Genomic DNA, 10,305 nt, shown 5'->3' on the forward strand with positions numbered 1-10,305 from the left:
TCACAAATGGGCCTCATTTCTCTTAAGCTAATTATATATCCTACCTACTGTACCACTAAACCTAACCCTTGTAGACCGTGGTGAGCGGAGGAGCAGGAGACAAGTGTCATTACGAGAGCACAATCGTGGTCCAGGGGCATTACATCATAATACTGGACAATTTTGCACCAGCGATTAAAGGGATAAGGGTGCTCAAGCCGCTCACCCAAGCAGTATCACTCACCCTGATTATAATTACTATTTTTTGAGTTACTGAGTTGGGTGTATTAAAAACAGATGTCTCTCCTTAATAAATGCCTATAGTTTTTTTAACCTGCTCCCAAGAGTACCGTAATGAAGTGGCCGCGGTCAGATTGTTTATCCAATCTGAACACATTTGAAGCTCACTACCATCCAGTAATTTAGCGCGCTCTCAGAGGGACGTTGATATATGGGAAGCCGGAAGCTGAGAGCGCAGAAGAAGAACTTGGAGTGGTTTTTACAAGTTTTGGGAGCGAAATGTCAAATGTCAATATATATATATATATATATATATATATGTCCAGCAATGAGAAAAAGAATCATTGTCATGAAGAGATGCTCATTTAAGTCTGAGCTTTTTAATTAATTTAGCAAGTGACAAATCCTTTACAATTGTACATTATTGTTTTTTACAGTTTTTACGAGTTAAAATCTTGTTCTTTAGTCTTGACTTCATCCTCTTTTGAACCTTGAAAGCTCCTGTTAATTGTAATTGCACTGAAAAAAAGAGCACGTATTTCAATCAAAATGTCATCTTCTGTGTTCCATGGAACAGAGGTTACACAGGGTCAAAGTGTGTGTCAGCTGTTGGCTGCTCCCCTCAATGTTGGGAATTTCAGGTTTTATCTTTGTTGTGACATTTAGTCAACAGAAAGATAGCACAACCAGACCCACACACACACAACACAAACAAACATCCAGCTAGAACTGCTCATTTTCTTTATAATTATGAAGAAACATAATTAAACTCCCATATTTAGAAATCTCTGTTACTCTCAAGACTTTCTTCAGTAAACAGCATTTATCTTATCTGTCTATTTCTGTCTTGCCTGGAGTTTACAAGCAGAAATTCTTGCAAAACTAGAAAAACTAATCTTGTCACAGACATTAGTACGTCATACTGTTGGATCTGGTCACCAGCATATGATGTGTTTTGGATGCTGGTGTCTCTAAGGATTCCTAACCATGTTAACTATCATGAAATTTATACAAATTAGATAATTGTAGTAGGTTTGTAGAGCTGTAAAGTGAATATGGAAAGCATAATGCTCAGGCAAAATAACAGCCATGGCATCTCGGTTCTCAGTGTCTCTGGCTCTTGTGACTGACTGACTGTGTTCCAGGGGAACTTTGGCAACACTTCACAGCTCTGCTGAAAGATGACTCTACAGCAGACATGGAAAACTGTTCGTGTCAGAGGAGTGAATAGAGGCCTGGATGTTGCTCTGCACACATTTCTGCTTTGGCCCTCTCTGTCTCTGACCCATTTCAGCTGCTAGAGGAAACATGAAAAGCCTGTTAGCTCTTAGGTCACTTTGATTGGCCCGTTTACGTACCAAAAGTCAGAAACCTCTTTGGAAAACCTGGTGCCAAGTTTTACCCAATTTTTAAATGGAAATATTTAGCATTCACCACTATTTAGTTCACTAATCATATAAGCAAATGTGAAATATTGACCATTTATTACAGACAGTCTGATGTTTTTGCTTCCATTGAAGCTTGAAATGCTTATTGTATCTTCTTAATTCATTCTGAAGAGCATAATTTGTGAAGAAATCATCTGAAGGCCATTGTAGAACATTGTAGAACCATTCTGAAGAACATAATTTCATGAGTTCACGCTTAATTAGCTAAAGTATGGTAATGCATATTTGGAGTATGGCCCAAACCTAGAGTACCAACCCCAACCCCCATTCATCTTCTTAGAAGTCCAAACAAAGCATTTCATAAAACAATGCTTATTCTTTGAAAAATAGATGGAAACTTTATAGATGATCAAGCAGCAAAACTGCACATCAGCTGAATTCAGTGATTTGCACGCTTCCAAAGAAATATGACAGTGAATGCTGCTACATCATTCTTTGTAAAGCCAATCCTCAAGTGTCATTAGTTAGTACATAAATAATTGTGCTTTCAGCATGAGCTCAAGCATGCATGAAGTCCAAGAGGAAGATGCATATAACACACTTAGCATTGTCATGGTGAGGTTTGCATGGGAAAGCAGCGCTCACATTTATTTGTGAATATGTAAAAATCGTGTTTTCTCTCTCTTTGGTTAAAATGAGTCATTTTAAAATAAATGAGGCAATTTTGATGTAATTTTGATGTAAAACCAATCAGAGCAGAGTAGACTTATGGAAGGGAGGAGTTTACAGACTTTAAGCCCAGATTTCTACTGCAATCTTGTTTAATAAAAAAGTAAAAACCGTGTCAGTGAATAAAATTATGAAAGCTCTAATTTCCTTTTATTTGACGATTTGTTTAAATACTATGGCAAGAGCTAATCACAATTTGACATTTAAATATTCAAAACATGAACTCTTGACCTGCCATCATCCAAAGTTCAACTTGACATTTGTGTTAATCGGATTAATTCCACACTAATTTGATTCTTCCTGAGATGAAAGTGTGAGATAAACCATTCAATGGATCTCAATTAGAAAGATAAGTGACCCACACAATTTCAAACACTTTACTCACACCAATCAAGATACTGAAAGATAACCTCAAAAGACCTGGCAACCCATTGAAATCTCTGAATAAATAATCCAGCGAAGCAAGTAGATGAGTCAGGGTCACTCTGTACCATGTATGACCCCTCGGAACATAGATGAGCCATGAATGTTATTTTTTTTTTTAAATTGTGCTGCAGCAGATGCAGGATTTAGGAAGGTTAAAGGCCAGAAATTGAGGAAATTCAGATTCTTTCACAAATAACAAACAGATTCTGTCCACCCCTAAGGAGAATGCAGAATGACTGGGTAAATGATCCTGGGCAAGGTCAGAGGTGTGTAGCAATTTGTCAAAAATGTTTGTGTGATACACATTTCAAACAGACTTTGGATCACATTTAAATGGATCACATTTACCTTTTTATTCATCTTTCTGTCTATGAATATACGGAATGGAAAATCAGATTTTAACAGACAAAATTCTTAGAAGATGTTTTTGAAACTTCTCTTATGCTCACCAAGGCTGCATGTATTTGATCAAAACTACAGAAAAAAATAATATTATGAAGTGCTACAATTTAAAATAAATAGAAAACTGTTATATTTTAATATATATATATATATATATATATATATATATATATATATATATATATATATATATATATATATATATATATATATATATATATATATATATATAAAATAAAACTCATCTCTGTGATGCAAAGTTGAATTTTCAGCACCATCACACCAGTCTTCAGTGTCACAGGATGCTTCAGAAATCATTCTGATATGCAGATTTGAAACATTTTTGTTACCAGTGTTAAAAAGTGGCTGTGCGGCTTAATATTATATTTAAAATTTTACTTTATTTGTAGAAACTGATACCTTTTCTCTGGATTTTCAGAAAATCTTTTGAACCATTATGAATGTCTTTACTCTTTGGTCAGTTTGGTGTTTTTGCTTCAATGACTCTTCTGTCATATCTTTTAAAATACATGTCTCTGTTCTGTCTCATTGTATTATACATAATGCTCCTCCTACTTTATACATTCATAGAGCTTCATTCTCACAGCACTCCACTCTATTTGTAACTCATCCAGGTCTTAAACGACAATCTGTTGTACAATTTTAAGTTATGCCTAATTTGGGAAACACATGTTGTTATTTATTATTTATCCGTTTTGCTCTCCATCCATTTCTCATCTCCCTGAAGATTAATTATGATGTGCTTCCATTTTTATAGTTAATGCTTTAATTTTTCTGCTCCTACAGTTTTGGAGCTAAAGCAATCAAACATAAATTTTTGGACACTTTTTTCATGAATTATATATATATATATATATATATATATATATATATATATATATATATATATATATATATATATATATATATATTAATACAGACTCTTCCAGTGCTGATTTGAAATGTACATTAGTACATTATTTCATTTGTTATTGTTTATGCCATTGCATGTATATTTAATGTTAGACCACTTAAGGTTTCAATTATATTTATATGATAAGTATTTCCTCAAGGCAGGGTCATTTTCAGCATGTCCATTTTAACCTTTTATAGTTTTTGTGCTGACTGATTGAAGTAAGTACTTGAGCAACAGCGAATGTGAAGTGTTTATATTTACAGAATTTTATTTTAATTTAAAATAAATCGGTGACAGATGCCAGGAAATTGCACTTCTTATCTTATTATCTTTGCCTCCAATGCAACTCTAGAAATGCTGTCATGGAGCAGGTGGCCAGTTTTTTGCATGTGTGTAAAAGGCAGACATCTCTTTGGAAATGTATTTTCCACACTCTTCTGTCCCAGCATCCCATGGGTCGTGGCAGGACAGCTTTTCTCAAAGCAGTGAAGAATATCTATCATGCCTGGGGGAGTACATGGTCTGTCTTATTACATAATGCTGTAAAAGCCTTTGGGGAACAACCAGTCGACCCTTTTGCTGGTGGTAACAGGCCTTAATAAACCACACTGTGGTTAGTGAGCCTTGACAGAGACTTTTTACCCACAGCATACACACAATACACGCCTTCCATAAAATGACTTTTGTTAATAAACTTGTTATAGATCATCATTTCCTGCTGAACATTCAAGTCTCTCCCACCATGAGAAGACCAGTCTAATAAACATAACGTAACACTCATAAAGTGATCAGCATGAGCTGCCCACCGCTTAACTGTGTGAAATTAACTTTTTTTTAAATGCATAAGCATTATGAACCCCTCTTCCTCTGTACCTCACTCCCAATTTTTCACAGAAGTGTGAGTTTATAAATGAGAAAACAAAGTAATTTGCATTATTTATTTGAAAAAGTATTTCAGATATTTTGTTGTAAATTTACAGTTTTACATTTACATGCATTAATCTGATTACGTAACTCTTTATTAGTTATGCATTACCCCCAACAACAGATATGCATATATGTTTGTTGCATGTGTTTGACTGGTATATAGATTTTTCATTAATATATGGCAATATTTGTAACATTCTAAATGTCTTTAAACTGTCACTTTGCTTTCATAAAGGTATTAATTTCCTTAAGGAAAATAGTACTGCCACTAACTTTTGAATGGAAGTATAAATAATATTAATACATTCATTTCTTAAAAGATGTTAAAATTAGTTTTTCTTACTTTTGTATATTTGTAACAATATAAAAACTCCATAACCACGGGAAGAAGGAGGTGGGAACCGGCGAACATTCAAATAAAATTTTAATATAAAAATATACCTAAAACAGCGTGACAGCCCCTCACAGACGACTGCCACGCACAAACAAAAACAAACACAAAATAAAACCCAGGTCTGGTCCTCTCTCGTCCTTGTCGTCGCTCCTCTTTTGTATCCAATTAAGAACCATCAATGTAATGACCACCTTAATCAGCAAAGCTCAGATTGGGGAAGGTCAACAATTGTAATTGCTATCTTCAATATGATGTCCTTACTGCTGTTACAGCTGTGGTGGACCCATCTGTCATCTCTCCGCAGCCCTCATCTCCAGAGATCTGAGGTACGTGCCTGCTGTGTGACCTGCATCTATTATTACATTCAACAACTGTGTGATGTTTGTATTCAGATGCATTAGGGGGCCATTTCTTTCATATAGTTGGTTTCCTCCTTGTGTTCAGGGGCCAATTCCTGGTGCCACCTGGGAGGGGGAAATGAATATGTTGTATGGGCAGGAGAACATCACATTCATATACATATATATATATATATATATATATATATATATATATATATAAATGCATAGATTGGTTGATTGTTATAACTGTGGGGACCGAATGATCCCCCAATAAAGTCTATTGTGCCAAAATGTCCCTACTGGTTGCATTTGATTAGTTGGGGACAGAACCACTCTGACGTCTGAAACCCTGACATTTTCACAATATGTTCTCCCATGTTAGATGGCGGAAGGCGGTTGTTATGCCGAAATTGTTTTCCACGTACTCTGGCCTCCACAAACATGGGCAATCATGGCTGCAGTTAGCATTAGTCATTGCAAAATGGCAATATGGGGTTGGTTTGTCTCCTCATTACTATAAGAACAGGTCAGGAGGTCACTTCCCTCTGCGAACCGAAACAGGGACGTGCACACAATCACTTCCCATTTCAATTATGTGCTTAACTCATCCGCTTCACTCTGGAAAAGTGAAAAGAAATCAATCAGCAATATCTAGCACGATTAGAGGGGTGTATCCTGGTTAGGTTTGAAATGTTTTCTCAAAACGACATGCTGGAGAAAATTACACTATTCTCAGTATAGTCAGCTTCACTGACTTGAATGCATCTTTTACAATGCCTGGTCAAAAAAAAAAAAAAAAAAAATGCTGTCAAGTCACCTTTATTTATATAGTGCTTTAAACAAAATACATTGCGTCAAAGCAACTGAACAAAATTCATTAGGAAAACAGTGTGTCAATAATGCAAAATGACAGTTAAAGGCAGTTTATCATTGAATTCAGTTATGTCATCTCTGTTCAGTTAAATAGTGTCTGTGCATTTATTTGCAATCAAGTCAACGATATCGCTGTAGATGAAGTGACCCCAACTAAGCAAGCCAGAGGCGACAGCGGCAAGGAACCGAAACTCCATCGGTGACAGAATGGAGAAAACCCTGTCTGGGTTTAATTAAGTACTTGAGATTTTAGGGGTTGAATCATTATTGTGATTTCTGTGATTTATTGTGAATTCTGGCTTGTTGTGTGTTTTGCAACAGTTCTATTAACCCTAAATGCAGTTCATAGCTTTTTATTTCTCAAACAATGTCAAGATTCATAAGGCTCAAATTGTTAAAGACTGGCGTGGCCACCACAAAGTCCTGACCTTGTTCCTGGGTTACAGCTGAATATATTCTGCAAAAATCTAGGACATGCTGAATAATATTAATTTGTTGCGTTGCCTGTTTTTAATGTGCACAATGCCTCCAGCCATTTGAAGGCTGTTTAGTAAAGCAATTGTGATGCATTTGATTGGTTCTCTTGTTTGAATTTGCAGCACGCCACGTCTGCCAATTACATCAATCAACATTGCCTAAAACCACATGTATACTTACCACTAGCATACTTTGAGAAAGTCTCTTTTTACTGTTTCAGTAATTAAAATATTAGCTTTTCATCAACGTATCATGTAGTAATGACATGGTTATATCATGATAACATTTACATTTTTTTGTGCTAATTTACTCATTACAGCAACACCAGAGGTTAAAGTTTCAGTCCAGTCTCGTGACATTTTTGCATTCCTATATTTTATTGTGTCAACCTGAATTACGTGAACCTCGACCTGAAAAAAACCCTAAAGCATGATATCAATGTGAAGGGGGTAAAAAGAAAATATGTATTTACTTGGAAACGGTTAAAGGACGTGATGTGAGAAAGAGGGCACTTGTAAGAGGGGACTAATATATTCTAAAATTAAATTTCCAAAGATTTTTTAATTATTTAAGTATTTAAATAACATTAATGGCAAAACAATTATTGTATTTCAAAGCATGCATCGGTACAAGAGCTACATCTGTAATTTTCATGTCTATCAGACAGTAATTACTCTAATGGAGAAGGTTTGGGTCAGTGTGTACTGAAGCACAATGGGGATCATGATACTTCAGGACTTTTTAAGTTCAACAGAAGTTGACACTGCTGAAGCAAATCCATTAGATTACTTTACCTGTCACATGGCAATGCAGATCCTCCAGTCCTATCACAATTTGTAAAAAGCATATTTTCCTCCTCACTTAAAGTAAGAACACCTGCTCTGATGTGGAACAGCATTGTGGGTTTCCACTCAGCCGAACTTCATCATTCACTGTATCATGGATGGGCAGATAGCAGCACGCACATACAAACCAAACCCACATTTATCACCAGTGATACCCAGACACAGCAACGGGAAACTATTAGTCCCATGTTGCTAGAGCTTGATGAATATGTTCTCAATATCTGCTTAGCTTCTTCCACATAGATTTTGACATATAACTTGTAAATTGTGAGTGATGCTGACTGTAAAATAAAAAAATAAATAAAAGTTATTTATTTGAATCTATGGTTCCATGTTGAACCTTTAATATCCATGGAACATTTACATTAGACAAAAATATTATTTTTAGTGGGAAAAGTGTTCTTTTACATTATTAAAATGTTCTTAACACTTAGGTTTTTATAATATTTGTCCACTTAAAGGTTCTTTAAAGAATAAAATATTCTTATGCTGATTTTTTGACATCCATAATATGCTATCCAGTTTATTGCAACAGTGCTGAAAATATTCCTTTTTCCAAGCTAGTTAAAAAAAGGCGTGACGGCACGACATTCCTCCGCCGCCCGGTGGACGGCTCCTCCGGTTTTGGGCAGCCGGCAGGAGTCCCCCGTTCCCTGACCCTCCGGATTCCTTCACGGAGGCAGCAGGCTCCGGCCCCCTGGCAAACGGCACCGACTCCTCCGCTCCCTCACGGACGGCAGCCGCCCCTCCATATCGTGGGCGGCTGGCAGCGAGCTGGCCCGTCCCCGGCAACTCGCTCCAGCCCACCGCCTCGAGCGTCCATGGCGGCACACTCCTCTCCAGCTCGATGGCACCGCGGATTCACCACAGCGGCGAGGGATCTTCAGCAGTGTGTCCCTCCTCCCCCCGGGCTTCGGCACCACTGTAATAATAAAAACTTCCTAATCATCCGGAAGAAGGAGGCGGGAACCTGCGCACAATCAAAATGAAACTTTAATAATCTCAAATTAAACACAAAACAGTGCACCAGCACCTCACGGACGACTGGTGCACATAAATAAAAAGCAAAACATAAAATATGGCCCAGGCCTGCTCCTCTCTCGTCCTTCACTATAGTCGCTCCAGTTTTATATCCTTCCATCTCCTACGTGGGACTCGATACCGGCGGTGGGGCGCAGGTGTAGCTCATCTCCAATCACTACACCTGGCCTCACTCCTCGTTCCCACGCCTCTCGGCCCCGCTCCACTCGCCACACTTTCAAATAATGAAAATGAAAGTGAAAAGTGAAAGTTGTGACATATGCCAAGTATGGTTACCCATACTCGGAATTGGTGCTCTGCATTTAACCCATCCAAGTGCACACACACAGAAGTGAGAAGTGAACACACACCCGGAGCAGTGGGCAGCTATAGATCCAGCGCCTGGGAAACATCATATGAAATCTTCTAAATATTACGGTGATGGAATATATTGTAGAGCCTCAGCCTCCCTTTGCTGCATGTTTCCTACAACATGCCCTCTAAATCCAATCCCCTCACACTTTCTCCAATCAATCTCTCCTACACTCTTAACAGCACTCTCACACATCATCAACACTTCTCTCCTCACAGGCACCTTCCTCACTTCATTCAAACAGGCTCAGGTAACCCCACTGCTACAGACCAGTTTCTTTCCTTCCATTTATATTGAAAACCCTTGAACAAGTTGTTTTCAAACATGTATAATTGTTTCTTTCACAGAACAACAAACTAGATGCTAACCACTCAGGTTTCAGGAGTGTTCACTCAACTGAGACTGCGGTACTGTAGGTCACTGAAGCCTTGCAGATTGCAAAAGCTGATTCTATATCATCAGTTCTTATTCTTCTAGATCTATCTGCTGCTTTTGACACTGTCAATCATCAGATCCTCCACCCTCTCATCATTTGACATCACAAGGATTCCACTCCGCTGGTTTGAATCATATCTCACTGGTAGGTCATTCAGGGTGGCTTGGGGAGGTATCCAAAGAACATCAACTGGTCACTGGAGTTCCACAGGGATCAATACTTGGACCCCTCCTCTTCTCCATATACACTACATCACTGGGTCCCATAATACAGGCACATGGCTTCTCCTACCATTTGTGTGTTTGTTTTATTTGGATCCCCATTAGCTTCAGCATAAGCTAAAAGCTATTCTTCCTGGGGTCCTATAATCTACCATGTGACAATACAATTTATCACACACCATACTGTGGCGGGGTGAGGAACTACACGACAACCGATGGACAGAAAAAGTCCCCGAAGGGTGGATTTATTAAATAAAATAGTGCTCTTGGTGAAGGCGGTGCTTTCCTGTGGCGCTTCAAGTCCCTCGTGCTCGCTGT

Source organism: Carassius auratus, chromosome 3, assembly GCF_003368295.1.
Source record: "Carassius auratus strain Wakin chromosome 3, ASM336829v1, whole genome shotgun sequence".
Lineage (NCBI taxonomy): Eukaryota > Metazoa > Chordata > Actinopteri > Cypriniformes > Cyprinidae > Carassius > Carassius auratus.